At 41.6% G+C, this 9,164-nt stretch overlaps 2 long non-coding RNA genes across 2 annotated transcripts; both read right to left on the reverse strand.

Moving 5' to 3' along the window:
• Positions 1–3,949: 3,949 nt before the first annotated feature.
• On the reverse strand, positions 3,950–4,488 carry LOC115272299. The gene is made up of 2 exons (XR_003900349.1): positions 4,425–4,488; positions 3,950–4,313 (listed from the first exon to the last, which is right to left on the reverse strand). It is a non-coding gene; the product is annotated as an uncharacterized LOC115272299 (long non-coding RNA).
• A 437-nt stretch (positions 4,489–4,925) lies between these two features.
• LOC115272298 lies at positions 4,926–7,143 on the reverse strand. The gene is made up of 2 exons (XR_003900348.1): positions 6,960–7,143; positions 4,926–5,161 (listed from the first exon to the last, which is right to left on the reverse strand). It is a non-coding gene; the product is annotated as an uncharacterized LOC115272298 (long non-coding RNA).
• Between the last annotated feature and the right edge of the window lie 2,021 nt (positions 7,144–9,164).

The raw sequence follows: 9,164 nt of genomic DNA on the forward strand, positions 1-9,164 counted from the left end.
ACATGTTGCTGTCCAGCTCTCCCAGCACCACCTGTTGAAGAGGCTGTCCTTTTTCCATTGGACACTCTTTCCTGCTTTGTCAAAGATTAATTGGCCATATACTTGTGGGTCCAGTTCTGGGTTCTCTCTTCTATTCCATTGGTCCATGTGTCTGTTTTTGTGCTAATACCATACTGCTAGGCATTTACCCAAAGGATACAGAAATGCTGATGCATAGGAGCACATGTACCCCAATGTTTATAGAGGCACTTTCTACAATAGCCAAATCATGGAAAGAGCCTAAATGTCCATCAATTGATGAATGGATCAAGAAGGTGTGGTATATATATGCAATGGAGTACTATATGGCAACGAAGACGAATGAAATATGGCCATTTGTAGCAAAGTGGATGGACCTCGAGGGTGTCATACTAAGCGAAATAAGTCAGGCAGAGAAGGATAGATACCATATGTTTGCACTCATAGGTCTAACAGGAGAGACCTGGCAGGGAACCATGGGGAGAGAGAGGGCGAAAGAGAGCTGGGGAGAGTGAGGGACACAGATCAAGGGAGACTATTGAATACTGCAAATGAACCATGGACCGAAGGGGGAGGGGGATGGAGGGAGGGAGTGATGGTTATGGTGGGGGGCACTTGTGGGGAGAAGCACTGGTTGTTATATGGAAACCAATTTGACAATAAACTATTAAAAAATTTAAAAAAGTAAAAATTTATTTCAATCATGAGATAATACATATTTATTTCTTTGTGAAAAGTTAGAATGTTATGGATAAAACTAAAATCTCCTGGGCCACTACTTCTAATTCTGATCTTCTCTCCCATCCCTCAAGATAACTACTGTTTGATTTTAGTGAATATCCTTCCAGATCTTTCTTTAAATACCTTTATACACATGTCCTGTACCCATAGCAAGTGTATACTTTGTTGTTTGTGTCCATGTTCTTACATGAATCGTGCCATACTGTAAGGACTGTTCTGAAAGTTGGCATTGTATTTCTGAAATCCTTCTACACTTATGAACATAAATTTGGTTTAGACCTTTTAACTGCTGAATTGCACTTTGTCATGTGAATGTAATGCATTGTATTTGTCTGTTCAATTATTGGTGGATCTTTAGATCATTTTCATTGAAGCATTAGTTTCCTTATTCTGTCTTTCTGAACACACGTGAACATGGTTCTCTGGGGTATAGACCTAGAAGAGGAAATGCTGTACATAGAATGGGATATGTACATTTACAGTTTTAATAGACTCTGCCAAAGAAATTTTCAAAGTGATTGTCCTCATCTATATTTGTTCTGACAGTCTATGAGAGTATTCTTTTCTCTACAGTATCACCTCTTGATTTTGTCAGTGTTTTAATTTTTTCAGATATAATAAATATAAATCGGATCTTCTTGTTTTAGTTTGCTTTTGGAAAAGTTAGTCAATTAGATGGTTGAGCAACTTTGCAAACTGGCTATCTGAATGTTCTCCTTTATGAATTGCCTGTTCCTCTTCTCTTCCCAATTTTTATTGTACTAGTTACCATTTTCTTACAATTTGTAGGAGTCCTTGTGGATGCCCTTCTGTTCTAATACATGTGGGTCGTGGGCCTACTTTATTATTTTTTTTAAATAGTTGTATGGTATTCAGCCCTTTATATTAGGGGTTAGAAAGCAACTGAGGCCAAATGTGGCCTTCCATCTATTTTTTCTAACTACAGCTTTGTTTGTTTTTTGGTTTTCTGAGACATAGCCAGGGCCATTATTTTACATATGGTCTATGGCTGATTTAGTGCTATGGCAACAGCACAGAGTAGTTGTCACATTGGTTGGATGGCTGAAGATATCTACTCTTGGGCTCTTTACAGAAGTTTGTCCTTATATAGATAAATCATAATTTACTTAACCATTCCTCTTTTGATGCATATATAAGTTGTTTCCATTTCCCACTATTACAAATATACAATTCTGTAATTCATATTGTCACACACATACATCTTTCTTTGCAGTTGTGAGCATTTCTTTGGGCTGAATTCCTGCAAGTGGAATTTCTGGTTTATTAGACTTCTGTGTTCAGTGAAATTTGCTTATTTGAACAGTAATATGTCTGAATTGGAGAATATTTATAGTGGGGTGTTTCCTGGGAATAATGATAGTTTCCCATTATTTAGGAGTACCAGACCAGACACTGTACTAGGTGCCTTATACATATTATCTCATTTAATTTTGACAGTGGCCCTGAAATTAGTATTAATAACTGCTTTTTACATATGAAGAAATAGAGGTAAAATCAGAAAAATTAAGGAGTTTGTTCAAAGCCAAAGAACTGGTGCATGGTGGAAGCAGGATTTGAACCCACTTTTCTGTAGAAGTCTTTTCTACTACTAGGAGATACTTCTCTCATGAAAAACTAGGTGATGAACACTATTGACATAACATAGTATTACAAGTAGAAATTTTTCATATTTGTTCTTCAAATGAACAGGTAACAACATTTGTAATTATTGCAGTACATTTCTGTAGACAGATGGGTTAAAGTAATTTTATAGACTCTTAAAAATGGTTGGCTTTCATAAGCAAGCTAAACATTTCCTTTGCAATCTTATTTATATTTCTATAAATAAAGACACAGCTGTGGTGTAGGGGAAAAATACTGAATTTAGGAATACAAATTTGGAAAAACCATGGTTTCTGCCTCCTTTAAAGGTTGCTGTGTGACTGTGGGCAAATTTTCTACCCTCTCTGTGCCTCAGTTTGTTCACAGAGTTGTAAGAAGTCGGTGTGAATAGCAGTAAAGTGCTTGACACAGTGTCTGGCATGTAATAACTGTATGGTTTGTGATGGCCCTCATCCCCTGAGGATATTTCCAGAAGGAGGAGTCAATCTGAAAAGCCCACAGTACCCTTCAATGAGTTTGTTTCAGGGCTCAAGCTCCGCCCCGCTCTGAAACACTAATGCCACACCTTTGGCCTAAGAGTAACCAAGAGATATCAGACACCATGCATTGCCAAGAGTATACCTAATGCCTGCAGTATGAAAAAGAGAAGCGAAGTCATGACGTTTTCTGGCATTTAAATATTGTTGTGCTCGGTCCATGCTCTTTTACATATTGAGAACCTTAATACTAACAGGTAACATTTTTTCACCACTTACTATATACCTGAGGCCTTGCTGGTAATCTCCTTAATTCTTACCTCACTGCTGGTAGACCAGTACTCCTTTTATTCCTGTAAGGAGTCCACTAGATGAGGAAATGAAGACCTAGCCAGATAGGTTCTGATGTATGTGCTGAGTAGGTAGAAAGTTAGGATTTGAATCTACATCTAACACTAAGCCTGTGCATTTAACCACCATACTGTACTCCCCCCACCCCCATCAGGAAGCCCTCAATAGGAGGATTCCTTAAGGGAACTACATGTGTGCTTATTTCAGCTGCAGGCTTTGGGTTGGGAGGACCTGTCCTTCTGGGCATGTAGTGCATCAGACTTAAACATGCTAAATGGTCATCTGTTAACATCTGGAGGGTAAGGTTGCCTTCCTTGACTGTCTGGCGCCATGAGTCAACACGTCTGCCTTAGACATATTGATTTCTTTGCCATCTCAGGAAAGCCTCCCCAAGCATTAGGAAGTAAAGTCTGACGGCTGACCATTTTGCTTTTATCACTGCCTTTCTCCTGTCCACAAAGTCTCTTTCACCCCAAATTGCTGCCTAGCATCCATATCAGAACCAGATCAATTTGTCTGTGCCACTCCGTTGGGATTGCTGTCGGGATTTTTGTGTGTGTGTGTTTTTTTGGTTTTGTTTTGTTTTGTTTTTTTTTTTTTTGTTTTAGCTGCCTCATAGACCGTCTTGTTTGCAATGTAAGCTCCAAATGGCCTGGAACTCGTCTTTTATGGCCTCTGCCAGATTAAACATTTAGAACATAATATACCCAGCTTCAAAAACAATTGTGTAGCCTTCCAGCCAAGCAGCATATTGAGTTTAATTTAGGCAATTGCACACATTTTCAAGTCTTAGGAGGAACTCTGGGGCTTCCGACTGCCAGTGGCTTGTGGCCCTTTTCCCTGCCTACCACCACTTCTTCACCTGGGGTTAAAAGAGCCTCGAGATCATAGAGTGGGAAACATAGGCCACCATCAGTGCATCATGCTTTATCTTTTGGAACTGAGATGATCTCAACCTCAGTTCTAAAACTGAGAGGAGGTTGAAAGGCAGCAAGGTGACGTAGGAATGGTGGGGACACAGTCAGATTCAGATCCCTGCCTTATTGTGGAATGGCACATGACCATGGGAAAGTCATTTCACCTTCTGGACCTCCGGCTTCTCACCTATAAAATGGGGACAATGAGGACATTTAATTTACAAAGCAGATATAAGGATTAACTGTCAAGTACTGGAAGATCTTCTGTAAATATCATGTTTTTTGTTGAGTGACTAACCATGGCAGAATATTTTAATGCCCAGGAAGGGTTTCTTCTCACCCCAAGGAGGCGTCAATTCAACAACCACTGCCTGGAGACAATAAGGCCTGGTGCATTTTGCATTTTGATTAAAATAGTGGTATCCTATATGTAAGGCTGATGGCACATAGCTTCATCGATTAGCTAATTCCAGGGACTCAGTCATTTACACTAGACCTCCAGTGAAGCCTCCATTTATTCATTCAACATAAATCTGTGCAGTTCTTGCCTTGTGGCAGGTCTGTGCTAGGTTCTCCTCCATAACTGTGAATATGTGAAGAGTGTTTGCCTTTAAGGAGCTCACTATTTAGGGTGGAAGATGGACACACGAAATGGTTATTTCAATGCAGTGCTGTAGTGGGTGTTCCCAAAGAAACATCTGCTAAGGCTGGGGAAGGCCATTCTAGGTCTTCTTACTTTTCCAGTCTCCAGAGAAATCTCAGTAGCAGAGCTGCTAGGAACCGAAACTCATGCAATGGCTTAAACACATTATCAGGTTATTTTCTGAGTTTTAAAAGAAGTCTGGAAGTCAGCGGCTAGGGCTGAGAAGCTCCAGCTGTCACATCAACATGCCAGTAGGAAGAAGAGAGAGGATGTGGGGACAAAAGGGGTTCACTTAGCTGAGTTAGCCTTCCTTAAAGTGGCTTCCCAGAAGTCCTGGCCACTTCCCTCTTGTTGAGACCCTTGGAGTCAGTTAGCTGGGCACTTGGCTGCCCCTACAGAGCAGAAAGGAGAGTGGTTACTGCATAGACAACTAATCATTGCAACATCCACCCAATAGAATCTTGTTAGTAAAGATAGATGAGGGTTTATTTATTATCAGGCTGAACCAATGATGTTTTATGGTACAAGGTGGGAAAGCATGGCTTTCAATGCCACCATTGATGTTGATGAGCGGGGGACCAAGAGGGTGAAGGGTGGAGACAAGTGGAGTATACGGTCTGACTGCAGGCCGAGTCAGAAGTGGAATGGAGAACATGGACAGCCATGTCTTCTGCAGTGGGAACAGCCACTTCTCATCTTCAACTGAGCTGAGAAAGCTAGAGAAAATAGCAGGAGACAGTCGGTATTCTGGGGCCATTTCTTTGGCTATGATGCTCCGACCTGAATCTATATGGCAGCAGTCAGTCAGGAGTTTCGCCACTTCAGCAAACTGCCTGAGAGGCCCCAGACTGTTGGAAGGAGGTTTCGGCTCTCGGAAATGAGTCTGGAAGTTATGCTATCAGCCTCTTGCATTCTTAAATTGACCTGTCATGATGGTACGAAGCAATTGTCTTTCAGGTCAGAGTGACTTTCCATTTAAAGAAAGCTCTAACTCTGGTTGCAGAGAAATTAAATTAGAATAATGAATAGAGTTTGATAAGTGAAAATCTAACTTCGCCTGCTTGTAGAGAAATAGCTGAATGTCAGCCAGAAATGAATGTTTTCAGTACCTTGGAGAGTTTGATAAATGACAGGTACTGATAACCCATTTTGTGGAGAGGTACTCAAGAGTTAGGGGCAGAGATAGGCAGTGGGGCCTCTTGTAACTTTCATCCTCACCTCCCCCTCCCCATTATGCTCCCACAAAGCTGTTGGCCACACTGTCATTGTGGAAGTAGCACCTGCAGCTGCCTGACTTCCATCCCCACTGGGCACCCAGACACCCTAAACCAAGCCTGTCTAAATCTGACCATCATCCCTCCCCTTCAGGTCTGTTTTCCATCCAAATTAGAACTCTGGGTGGCATTCTGACTCCACGCTATCTGCCTAATTCTAGTCAATCACAAAGTCCCACTAATTCAAGTGCCAGAATTTTTCCTCAAGTCCCTTTTCTCCTTTTCACCCTTGAAACAATGGCCCTGATTCAGACTTTTCTTTTTCCTGTTCCATAGCCCTTCTTCCCCTGGCTATTCTTGCCCTCAAATCTCTTCTATCATTTCTGTCTGTATGCATGTGATGGTCCCACTTTCTGATATAGAATAATTCACTGGCTCATTTTGTTACAGGATAGTGTTCAATCTCTTTAAGCATGGCTTACTCCAATCATCTGTCACAAAGTGTGGTGAAACACGGCAGTTAAGAGTATATACTTCTGGAGGAGTTAAGATGGTGGAGCAGCATGGAGACCCTGAGCTTGTCCTGTCCCTGATATGCAGCTAGATGAGCACTAAACCATTTTTAAACACCTAAAAAATTGATCTGAGGATTAACACAACAATCTGCATAACTTGAGCCATAGAACTCAGCAGGTACATGGTGCAGAGAGGTGAACTGGGGGAGAGAACAGCTGTGGGGAGGTAGGGAGCTGTTTTTGCAGAGAGAGGACATAGAAAGAGAAAGGAGGAGAATGCAGTGTGTTGGGATCATGCAAAAAAGCACTCCCCTTTAAGTAGCTGGAGAGAAAGAGTGAAAATACTTGCAGAGGACTGAACAAGAAATTTGTTCCCCAAAACCATTGGTGGGAAGAAAGGAGAGTCCACCCGGATCCTATAAACAGTGGAGTGCAGAGTCTGAAGTTCTGTAATTCACTACCTGGCACAGCTCTGGTGAGGAAGTAGGGGGAATCCCCAGGAGTAGGCAGCAGAGTCTGAGGGGTCTGTGTGCCACAGGAGGAGAAGCAGTTCCCCTGCTTGGAGAACATTTGGTAGAGGCCATACACCCTCTGACCCCACAGGCAAAGGTCCCAGAGGACCCCGAAGAGCAGCCATATTTGCTGATATTGGGACAAAGATGCCAGAATGTGTGTTGTGACTTGCCATAATCTCTGAACCTCTGCCATTATGCGGTCATACGAACACTTTCTGGGGCAAGCTGGCACCCAGCCATTGCTCAGGGAGTCAGTAGGGGTCCAAGCCACAGGGGTTTCTGAAGTGTTGTTGTGTGTTGAAACACAGCCCTATCTGAGATAAAACTCTGGAGGGAGGTGCCTCCTGACATGCAGACAGCTTGGACATGGACAGGGTAGAGGTGGAGAGTGGACAGAGACCGGAGACAAAGGAGGGGCACTTGATCACAGGTTGGTGAGAGCATGAGTTCCTGCGCCAGAGACTAGGGAGGCAGGTAAACCCATTTTCACCTCTCTTGCACATGTGCATGCGCGCGTGCGCGCACACACACACACACACACACACACACACACACACACACCCCCCACCCCACACCAATCCACCCCAGTTAGCAAGCAGCACCACCTAGTGGAGAAGGGAGCCATTACACCTAGCCCTGCCCAGCTGCACCCTCCAAACACATCCTCTAGAAGACCAGCACAAGTCACTTCACCAGTCGAGGGTACAGACTATAGAATGCTTCATAGTTTCAGTTCAAGGAGAAACTGGATGTAACTTCATTCCAGTTTCATTCTGTTTGCTGGTTCATTTATTTGTTCGCTTTTTTGTTCACTTTCTTTGCTTCTATTTTTGCTTAAGTTTTCTTTTTTCTTTTCTTCCTCTTTCTTGGATACAGAAAGAGAAAATTTTTATTTTATTTTTTACTTTATATTTTATTTAAAATTTTTGTTCTATTTAATTTTCTTTATTTCATTCTATTTTATTATATAATTTTTAAAATTAAAAAAAATTTTAACTTTTTTTCCTTTTCTTTTCTTTCCATTTTTTTCCCTCTATTCTATTGAGCTTGCTGCAAGACCAAAACACATGGCTTCCTTTATTTGATTTCTTGTTTTGCTTTTATTTTTTAATTATTATTTTTATTTTATTAGTTGTTTTCTTCCTCCAAAAAAACTAAATGAAGAAATTCATCCAAAAAGAAAGAACAGGAAGAAGTGACATCCAGGTACTTAATCAACACAGATATAGGCAAGATATCTGAACTAGAATTTAGAATCATGATAATAAGAATACTAGCTGGGGTTGAAAAAAATCATATAATCACTTTCTGCAGAGATAAAAGAAATAAAATCTAGTCAGGATGAAATTTATTTTTTTAAAAATAGTTTATTGTCAAATTGGTTTCCATATAACATCCAGTGCTCTTCCCCATAAGTGTCCTCCTCCATCACCATCACCTCTTTTCCCCCCTCCCCCTTCCCCTTCAACTCTCAGTTCATTTTCAGCATTCAGTAGTCTCTCAAGTTTTGCATCCCTCTCTCTCCCCAACTCTCTTTCCCTCTTCCCCTCTCCCTGGTCCTCCATTAGGTTTCTCCTGTATTCCTGTTAGACCTATGAGTGCAAACATATGGTATCTGTCCTTCTCTGCCTGACTTATTTCGCTTAGCATGACACCCTCAAGGTCCATCCACTTTCCTACAAAGGGCCAGATTTCATTCTTTCTCATTGCCATGTAATACTCCATTGTATATATATACCACATCTTCTTGATCCACTCATCAGGTGATGGACATTTAGGCTCTTTCCATGTTTTGGCTATTGTTGACAGTGCTGCTATGAACATTGGGGTACATGTGCTCCTATGCATCAGCACTTCTGTATCCCTTAGGTATATCCTTAGCAGTGCTATTGCTGGGTCATAAGGGAGTTGTATTGATCGTTTTTTGAGGAGCCTCCACACTGTTTTCCAGAGCGGCTGCACCAGTTTACATTCCCACCAACAGTGTAGGAGGGTGCCCATCTCTCCACACCCTCGCCAGCATCTATAGTCTCTTGATTTGTTCATTTTAGCCACTCTGACTGGTGTGAGGTGGTATCTCAGTGTGGTTTTGATTTGTGTTTCCTTGATGATGAATGATGCTGAGCATCATTTCATGTGCCTGTAGGCCAT

This window comes from Suricata suricatta, chromosome 11, assembly GCF_006229205.1.
Source record: "Suricata suricatta isolate VVHF042 chromosome 11, meerkat_22Aug2017_6uvM2_HiC, whole genome shotgun sequence".
Taxonomy (NCBI): Eukaryota; Metazoa; Chordata; class Mammalia; order Carnivora; family Herpestidae; genus Suricata; species Suricata suricatta.